Genomic DNA, 9,073 nt, shown 5'->3' with positions numbered 1-9,073 from the left:
ACAGTTAATCAAATGTAGAAAATATATTTTAAATTACTTGTAATTAATTTTTAAATTATTTATTGAAATTCAATGTTTATTTTTTTCTAAAAAAATCTGTTGATTTTCCATTATTTTTATTTAAGAAAAACAGGATAATGGACAAAAAAGCCCGAAACGTTCTGATGTGAGGAAAAATAAAAAAGAGCTTTTATTACAGAAAAACTATATTAATAAAATATTATTTATTAAATAACAACATTTTCTTGAACAATAAAGTTGTAAGCTTATAACTTATAATTTATAATTAAAGAACGAATGAAGAATGGATTAAAGCTTTTTTTAAAACTTATTTGTGTTATTTTCTGGCTACACCCCCAACCATCTTCTCATATAAATTATCCATGGTTAACTATCTTCTCACCATTATAATTAAAGAATGTATTTAAATAATATTAAAAAAAATTAGACAACTTAATGATAATTTTACTATCGGTTTTATCGTATATACCAGAATGACTGATGAGAATATTAATTTATTGTGTTAAATCAATATACTTATACAATTCTTATCTTGCATTAATAAATTGAAGATGATTAAATCTGCTAACTTAAACTATACATCAAAGGAAAGCAAACTCCCTCTCGAAGTAGTGCTAGGCCTAGGACTTGGGAAAAGTCGCACTTGCTCTCTAGAACAAATATTTCCTTGTTTAATTACATAAATTAAAGTGGGATTGAAGCTATAATTAATTCAGCTGGAGAGAATATTTAATCCCCCTCCAAGTTGGGCCTTCTTGTTCATGATGGTCAAAATTTACTCCTTCAGTTAGTCAGGTAATTTTTGGGTGAAAAATTCATTAATCTAAATTATACAATCAAATAAATTTGTAGATATTCGATGCTTTTCCTGGCTAAATATCTAGTCAGGGTATAATCTGAGTATACAATTGAAAAATAATTCGGATTATCTCTATAGGAAGTCTGGTGAGTCAATTCATTTAAAATTTTTGAAGTTAATGACTTCCATTTTGAATGAAATATTTATTAATTATTCATAAAATTGTACAACGTTTCGGGACCACTGTCCCATATTCATGAGGTTTTAAAGTGCATGAATATGGGACACTGGTCCCAAAACGTTGTACAATGTTATGAATAATTAATGAATATTTCATTCAAAATAGAAGTCATTAACCTCAAAAAATTTTAAATGAATTGAAAAATAATTAAATTATTTAAATGAATCATCATTTTGTAGTAGCCAAAATGTTAATATTGGATTCATACTTTATTTTAAAAATTTAGAAAAAAAAAATCGATTTTTCATTCTCCTGAAATTTTTGTAATTAAAACATTTTAGTTGCTTTAAGTTTATTGATAAAGTTTTTTTTCATTAAAATGATATTTCAATTTTTGTATTTTACAGAAACAGCTCAACTGGATAACTTGACCTAGTGCGGATAAGGTTATGTTGGAGTTAATTTTTAATTAAAAAGTGTTTGTTCTGCATTAAAAGAACAAAACAAAAAAATCTGTTGATCAAGTGAATTGTGTATTTAGTTTCTACCGCAGTTAGCTAGTTTCTTAAGCTGTTGAAATCTTCTTGATTTAAAGACCTTGGAGGATAGTGAACACCAAGAAGGAAGAAACTGTTGGGAAATTCTATGGTAAGCTGCACAAAATATTTTAAAATAAAGAACTATGCAATGTAGGAAAGTCATTACATTTTGTAAGAGTGTTCATGTTACTAAGAAAGGCCAGGATCCTTGAAAATCAGTCTATTATTTTTTTAGCCATTTTATACTTCTTAGATGTCATGCCAACCTCATTACAACCAGATTTGTTGGAAGAAGCAATCTAAAATTTTTTAAAATGTTAACTGAATTTTCCAACTATATTAAAACATTTTAATTGTCCCAACTCTATTATGAAACAATTTAATTGAGTAGGTTTATAAACTTTTCACTTGCATATTATGAATGTTGACACTTAGGAAAAATAATTTTTTTTCTTTTGGAGTTTTTTCTTAGACGATATGAGCCGTTGAGAGCAAAAGTGATGTAAGTCATTCTGTTACTTTAATGAAACTTCAGTGAACTTCCTACAACACTAATATAGTTAATAGAACATCATTTAAATTAGAAAAAAAATTTGCTAAAATATGATCCATAGTAGAGCTGTTTATATTCTATAGTGTCCTAAATACAGTTTTTCAAAAAGCAACATCAAGTCTTCCAAATAATGAAAAATCAATATTTTGGGTAGTATCATGTAAAGTACTGTTCCTAAAATGAACAGATGTCTATTAGCTAACAATTGAGGAGTAGCAGTTGCGGTTTTCATGGTACTTGGCAAAATAAATTTGCAAAATATTGGTTTTTTGTTGTTTGGAAATAGTTTACGAAACACTATATCTCAGGAAATATTAGACATTCAGATAGTCTATTAGATCGCAAATTAAATCTTATTGAATCTACTATAATCTGTTTCATGACATTTATGGTGCAGTAATTTTTATGATATTCGCCAAGATTAATACTCAAAGTATTGATTTTTCATTATTTGGAAAAAAATTTGTTTTTTCAAAAACTATAAATTGAGATCTATTGAACCTAAAGAACTGTATCAGAGCTCACATTTTAGAAAATTGTGCTCTACTTTAAATAATGCCCTATAAAGTATGGGTTTCACAGTTTTTTAATTTCAGGTGCCGAGATGGATTGCCTTTTTTTTATGTGTTATGATTTCCTCTTGTGAGATTGTGACATGTGGTATATCGACCAGCCTACTCGCTATAATTGTCTGTTTGAAATATCTGATAAGTAAGGCTACCAGGAAGGGCGGGAGTTGAGGGTTTCACACCGGTTATCAATTTCAGGCGCTTATTAAATATTTAAATTGTTTTAGAAAATGATGAAAATAATATAAAATCGTTTTTATGATCGTGCCCTTGCGTATCTATTTTAACTTTTAGGATTTCCGCTCATAAGAAATTGGTTCAAATTCAAGCCCTGAATGAAAAAAATGAACGAAAATGTGAGGTTTTTCTGAAATAAAATAAACTTCAGAAGGCGTGCTCCTTAAATAATTTAATTTTGACTTTTTTATATTTATTGTAGCCTTTGTATTGTTTAGGTAAAAACTAAACCTTTTTCTAAGAGAAAATATTCTTTCCTTTTACTTGGAAGAGCTCAAAAATGAATTTTTTGTAACTTCTTGAACAGCCACCATTCCCCCTGCGCCTTACCTCGGTTAGAAGTCATCAGTTTTGATTCCTCTCTTGGGCTCTTAGACTAAGACTGGGCAGATTTTGATAACTCGAACTTTGCGACATCCTCAAAGTTTATCGGTAGGAAGCATTATTTACGATTCCTAATTCGATCTAACTTTTGACTTCTACAAAGGCGATCGGATGCCATAAATCCACTCCTTGAGTCGCTACGGCCCGACTGTAGATTGGACTTGAGAAGGGCCGCATGTAATGTCTTCATTGAATTTCTGATGGCCACAATAATTGGTAGAGGCTGGTTAATATTAATGGCTCTATAGGGCCTCTGCAAAGGTGTTAGGCTGTATTTGTGCCGATTACATGCTAATCACCTCCTCTATGGTGTGCTATTGGATCGCAATGTTAGTGTATTGTATTGGCTATTAATCTTGTGGGATATCTTACAGTGTAATCGAACTGGCGTTAAATAAATAAACAGTTATATTGGAAGAAGATTGTTGACCGTATGAAGTAGATTGTAGATATTCCGAGTGGCGGTCAATAAAAGTATCGAAATAGTAAAAGAAAACTATTTATTGTTAACCAAGGTTTCGCCCCACTTTGCAGGGCTTGGTCACGACTGTCAGATTGAAACAAAGATGAAAACTCAAGTTTTCGCATTAGATCAAGATAGCCTTGACGCATCCCTGCAAAGTACGACGAAACGTTCGTTAACAATGGTTTTCTTCTAACTAGTTTTAGTTTTTTTTAATCACATTTTAAATAAACCCAAATAAACAGTATTTTTTTTTTTATTTATACTTTTTTCACTCATAAATAAACAGTAATGTAATTTTAACAAATTAAATAATCACTTAGCATTACTGGGATGTAAGAGAAAACCAAAGTTCTAGCCACCTAAAATAAGAATAGTGACCAGCGTAAGTAATAAGACTCTAATAAGACCTCTAAAAAATATTAATTTTTTAAAAGTTCAAACTGTCAAATTTCCCTCAAATAATTTAAATAAATAAAAATATTTATGTACATTCATATTGTTGAATTTTAGTACACCATGTTTCTTCATATTTTCTTTAATCCGAACTACTCAGTAATCCGAAGATCTCCCTGTAGCAATCAGTTTGGATTACGGAGATTACCTTCTACTTCTAAAGAATATTTTAAAACCATTGGTTCTTATTTCTCAACTACAAATTAACTGGTATTTCTTTATTTTTTTTTTCACTAATAATGTATTTAGCAAAATTATTAATACTTTTTTTACCATAAATTTTTACTATAATCATATTTTTTTCATGAAAAATAACTTAAAAATTTATGACATTTACTTCAGAAATAAAACAGACAAATTTTCAACTAGTTCAAATAGTATTAAAAAAATTGTAGGCTGTTACTGAGACACTGACACGAAAAAAAATACCAAAAACTAATTTCACAGGATAAGCAAAAAATTGTCCAATAACGGATAAATAAGATTCAATTTTTGTTAACAAACGAAGAAATCGTAAGTTGTGAAGTTACCATTGTGTCTATTGACTAATTTACCGTTTTTCCAAAGCACTAGACTGATTGCTGTCTTTTCGTTATTTAGGAATTAACGAAAATTTCATATAGATATATTTTTTTAACTACTACCCTTTATTTAAAAAAAAACGTCCATAACATGAATTTCTTTTTTGAACTCTAACGTAAAACTGCTTCATTGTTATTACACTTTCAACTTTCCAGCTAAGTTCAGTTTAGGAGAAACTTGGTCCTCAGGAATAGGTAATATTAAAATAACTTATTTCTTTTTTAAATATTTTTTTTTTAACGCTTATAATTTTTTCGCTGAGCTTGATACACAAAGGATTAAGGTGGTTCAGGAGACACCAACTCACCCTTGATACCTGCAAAATGGACTCGTCTACAGATAGTATCTCATAGGACTATAATTTATTTTTCTTTCAGGTTTTAATCTTAATTTCTTTTATATATTTTTTCTTGAATTATATGTAAAATTCTAACGAAAATGAGCTCAAACGCGACCAAAATACTTCATTGCAAGGATTGAAATATGCCACTAATTTAATTTATAGACATCTTTTATCTTTGAATTATATAGGTTAATAACGCATTTAGAATAATTTTCTTTAAGATCTGATCTATTATAACAAAATTTAAATATTTTTAATTGAAAATTGAAAAAAAGTTGCATTATTAGGGACATTGACAAGATGATTGATGAGTCCCTCTAGTAGGTACAGGGATGAGAGAGTTGGATCTCCCTGACCACCTTAATACTCAGCGTATCACGTCTCAGCGGAATGAGTAGAAATTCAGAGAAATCTGAAAAGCTTTGTTGGTTTATTTTATCGAAGACTACTGTTAGTTTATATTTCTATGTCTTGGATAGTTGAGGAAAATATTTTTTTAAATATACAACTGAATAAAAAAAAAAAAAATACAATCAGTAAATGTGATAAATGCTTCATTAAAAAGCATACATGATGATACTCTTGGGAAGGGACCACCTAATGGTGGTATGCCAATCATTGCTTTAAATTAGTAGATCTTGCGACCATCTACTTTTCATACGCCTTGGAGGATTATCAAGGATTATTTAGGATGAGAGCATAAGAACTAATGGGTTTGGGTGAAAGGAAGTATATCTATTTCGGGCCAAATCAACAATGGATGGAATGTTGAGGTCTTTGTGGATGAGTTTATTTGTGACGTAATTAGGAGAATCAAGGATTTTAAGGAGTATTTTAGATTGTAAGGATTGAACACGGGAGGAATTTGATGAAGCTCTAAAGCTCAATTCCACATGTTGAGATAGGTCTTATTATCGTAGTGCATAAGAGATTTTTGTAGTAAATGGGAAGTTTAGAGCGTTTGCCAGGAGCGGTTTCTTGTCGTTTCAGTCTAATATGGGGATTCTAAGTAAGTCTCTTGTCAAGATGGAGGCTTAATTAGCGAATCCGTTCAACAGGCGTTAATGGGATATTAAAACCAATACTCTAGGGAAGGAGAGCAAAGGTGATCGGATAGGACTTATTTTGATTCTCCAATTGTGACACGATTCTTCGATGGATGTTAGGAGTGACTGCAGAGTTCGTGATATAGTAGTAGGGTCGTATTTTACAGACAGTATACATGTACAAAAATATTAATCACTAAGAAACAATAACATGAAATACTTCTAGAAAAAATAAATAAATACGGAGAGCAAAAAGGGTAATGGATGATATATATAAAAAAAAAATCGATTAGCTTCATTACTTCTGGATCGCATGACTGACGTTTAATTATTTTGCCATCCTCATTATTTCCTTTAGAGCTTTTGTAAGCGAAATTTTTACGGAAAAAAAAATTGGCTCGCGACTTGAAACGGGAAGAGCGAAGCCCTGTCCACAACAAAGGAGGGTACTTTAAGAGAGACATGCTGTCAATAGCAGCTTCCTTTGTTGCTACCTCAGCCCAAACTAATTATCCAGTTGGTCCTAACTTCGTTGGCTTCTCTCAAAGGGACTGCTTAGGATGGCTCCTCTGTCGTAGTTATGGGGGTCTAGTTGTAACTATTGTAAATAATAGAACTGTATCAGTGTAGTATATATTTTGATAAGTTGCTCGCAATCGAATAGCAATAGTATTTCGATATCCTTGAGAGATCACTGACTTGGTTGCAATGTGCTATAATTTAGCTCTCTCTGCTACTTAAGATAGAGGAAGTACGTTAATTAACCTAATATATTCTTTTCGAGATCTCCCTGTAAGAAAAAAATTAGGACTTATTTATTAATTCTTAAAATATAATAGTAAATTTCCATTAGTAAAGCCTTATTTTTCTGAAATACTTGTGAACAATTAACAAATAAATTTTGTCTTTATAATTTTTATTTCTATCTATTTTCGTCAAAAAGGCGTTTCTTAATATAATTATTTTTTTTATTGTAAGTAGACTGTTTTGATTTTTACTTTTATTCAATTTAAATACTTCAGACAGTCTCATAATATTTATAATATTTTTTTTCTCTATTTATTTGTTTCAATTTACAACTGTATTTACATAAAAACACATAACGAAAATTTTATGTAATATAAAAATGGAGTGATACAGGCATGTAGAGAAACTACCCTGTGGTAGCACTCTAATCATATTTTTACACTAGAAGGTCTCGAGACCATCTTCTTCTCAGGCGCCTCTGATGATTGTCAGGAATAGAAGAAGAAGCAAGGTTAGAAACTATAGGGTTTTGATGGCTAGGGAGTTTATAATGGAAGGATTGATATCTGGTTCGGGCTAGAACGGTTACAAATGGAACATTAAGGTCTTTATGGATGATTTTGTTTGTGACAAAGTAGGGAGCAACAGTCAGTGTACGGACGATAGTTTTTATAACATCATCCAAAACATCCAACACAATTCAAATTTGTCAATATTAAATAATAATTTAATCTACAGGTAAAATGGGTTTAAATAATTTAAATAAAAATTTTAGCTTGGCATATACTAAAAAGATACAGTATGGAATTTAACACAAGATTGGAATGAAGTGGTAAATGATTGAAATATTAATATTTTGACAAAAAAGTGGTGTTATTGAGTAATTAAATCCATAAAATACATAAATTAAGAAATAATGGCGGTGTAATAATTATTTTTAGAGTACACAGCTTAAAAATTGTGCTGCATTTTTTTTTTTTTATGGTGGCATAATATATGTAAAGTATTCCAGAATTAATTTATCAATTTCCAGCATAAAAAAAAAAATATGACTAGTCGAAGTTTTTCTAAATCAGGCATCAGTCAACAATCTAAATCGAAGAGCATCTCAGGTTAAAATTCCACCAATCTCTTGCGTAACTTTTAATAGAAACAATTATTTTATCGTACATTTCTTTATTTTTCCTATCTACATATCGCTGCTTCGGAAGTATAATGATGCAACTTTACACTTTGCGACATTATCTTCGTGGTGGGCTCAAAAATGCATTTATTAGATGTTTGTAAATCGAAATAACTGTACGTAAAAATTCGCCACGAAAGGAATTTCGTACAATTACGTCAATTTGAAAACATCTAATAAATGCATTTTTGGGCCTGCCAACACAACAAAGTCAATTTTACAATTGGCTCAATATATTTCCAAAGAAGAGATGTATTCTCCATTTCACTTGTATTAATTATTTTTTATAATTTTCAGGCTTCATTTAACTGGATTTCTCGGTTTGGTGCGGTTCGGAAATGTGTCGTTCAGTAGATTTTTACCTAAAGTGTTTGCTCTTAGTTTAAAAAAGTTTTTTTTTTACTAAATATGTGAATATAGTTTTCGCCGCGAATATCCGGTTCCTCACGCTTACGAAATCTTCCAGGTTTCAAGACCTTGGGGGATAGTGAACTTCAAGAAAGAAAAAAAGAAACTGGCTTTGGAAAAACTAAGGTAAGCTGCATATAATGAATTTATAAGCTTGTCTGTGACGTTGAAAGTCATTTTATTATTATTTGTGTGAATACATCTCAAATATTCTAACAAGTTAGAGGTATACACCATAATTGAATAAATATGAGTATTTGTAGAGAATAAATTCACAAATATGATCCAGACGGGTTTCAGCCTGTATGTTGAAGTAGATGCATTGCATTTTTTAGTAGTGATTATTGGTTATGTACTGTCGAAGCGAATAACATTGCATTCTTCGTGTATAATTAAAATACTGTGTCTGTCATTCAAATACCCTCCCCACTTTAAAATCTGACCTTTTGGCCATAGACTATTGATCCAGTTTTCTGGGTCTAGTAAATACCATTCTTCTTTCCTCATGACCTAATTTGTATAGGTCTTTTAACTTGGCTGTATAGGTTGTTAATATATTAAA

The 9,073-nt window shown here is 30.3% G+C and overlaps 1 long non-coding RNA gene across 1 annotated transcript in view; it reads left to right on the top strand.

Annotated features, from left to right (window-relative positions):
• Nucleotides 1–8,627, top strand: part of LOC106688900 (uncharacterized) — a 28,536-nt gene extending 19,909 nt beyond the window's left edge. Inside the window, exons 3-4 of the long non-coding RNA XR_002945236.2 lie at nt 1,409–1,649; nt 8,401–8,627. This is a non-coding gene — a long non-coding RNA (uncharacterized lncRNA). The remainder of the gene's footprint in view (nt 1–1,408; nt 1,650–8,400) is intronic.
• The last annotated feature ends 446 nt before the right edge of the window (nt 8,628–9,073 follow it).

Source organism: Halyomorpha halys, unplaced genomic scaffold, assembly GCF_000696795.3.
Source record: "Halyomorpha halys isolate HHAL.00 unplaced genomic scaffold, Hhal_1.1 Scaffold1231.1, whole genome shotgun sequence".
NCBI lineage: Eukaryota > Metazoa > Arthropoda > Insecta > Hemiptera > Pentatomidae > Halyomorpha > Halyomorpha halys.
Note: the sequence above shows the minus strand (reverse complement) of the source record. Positions and strands in the feature narration are given on the sequence as shown.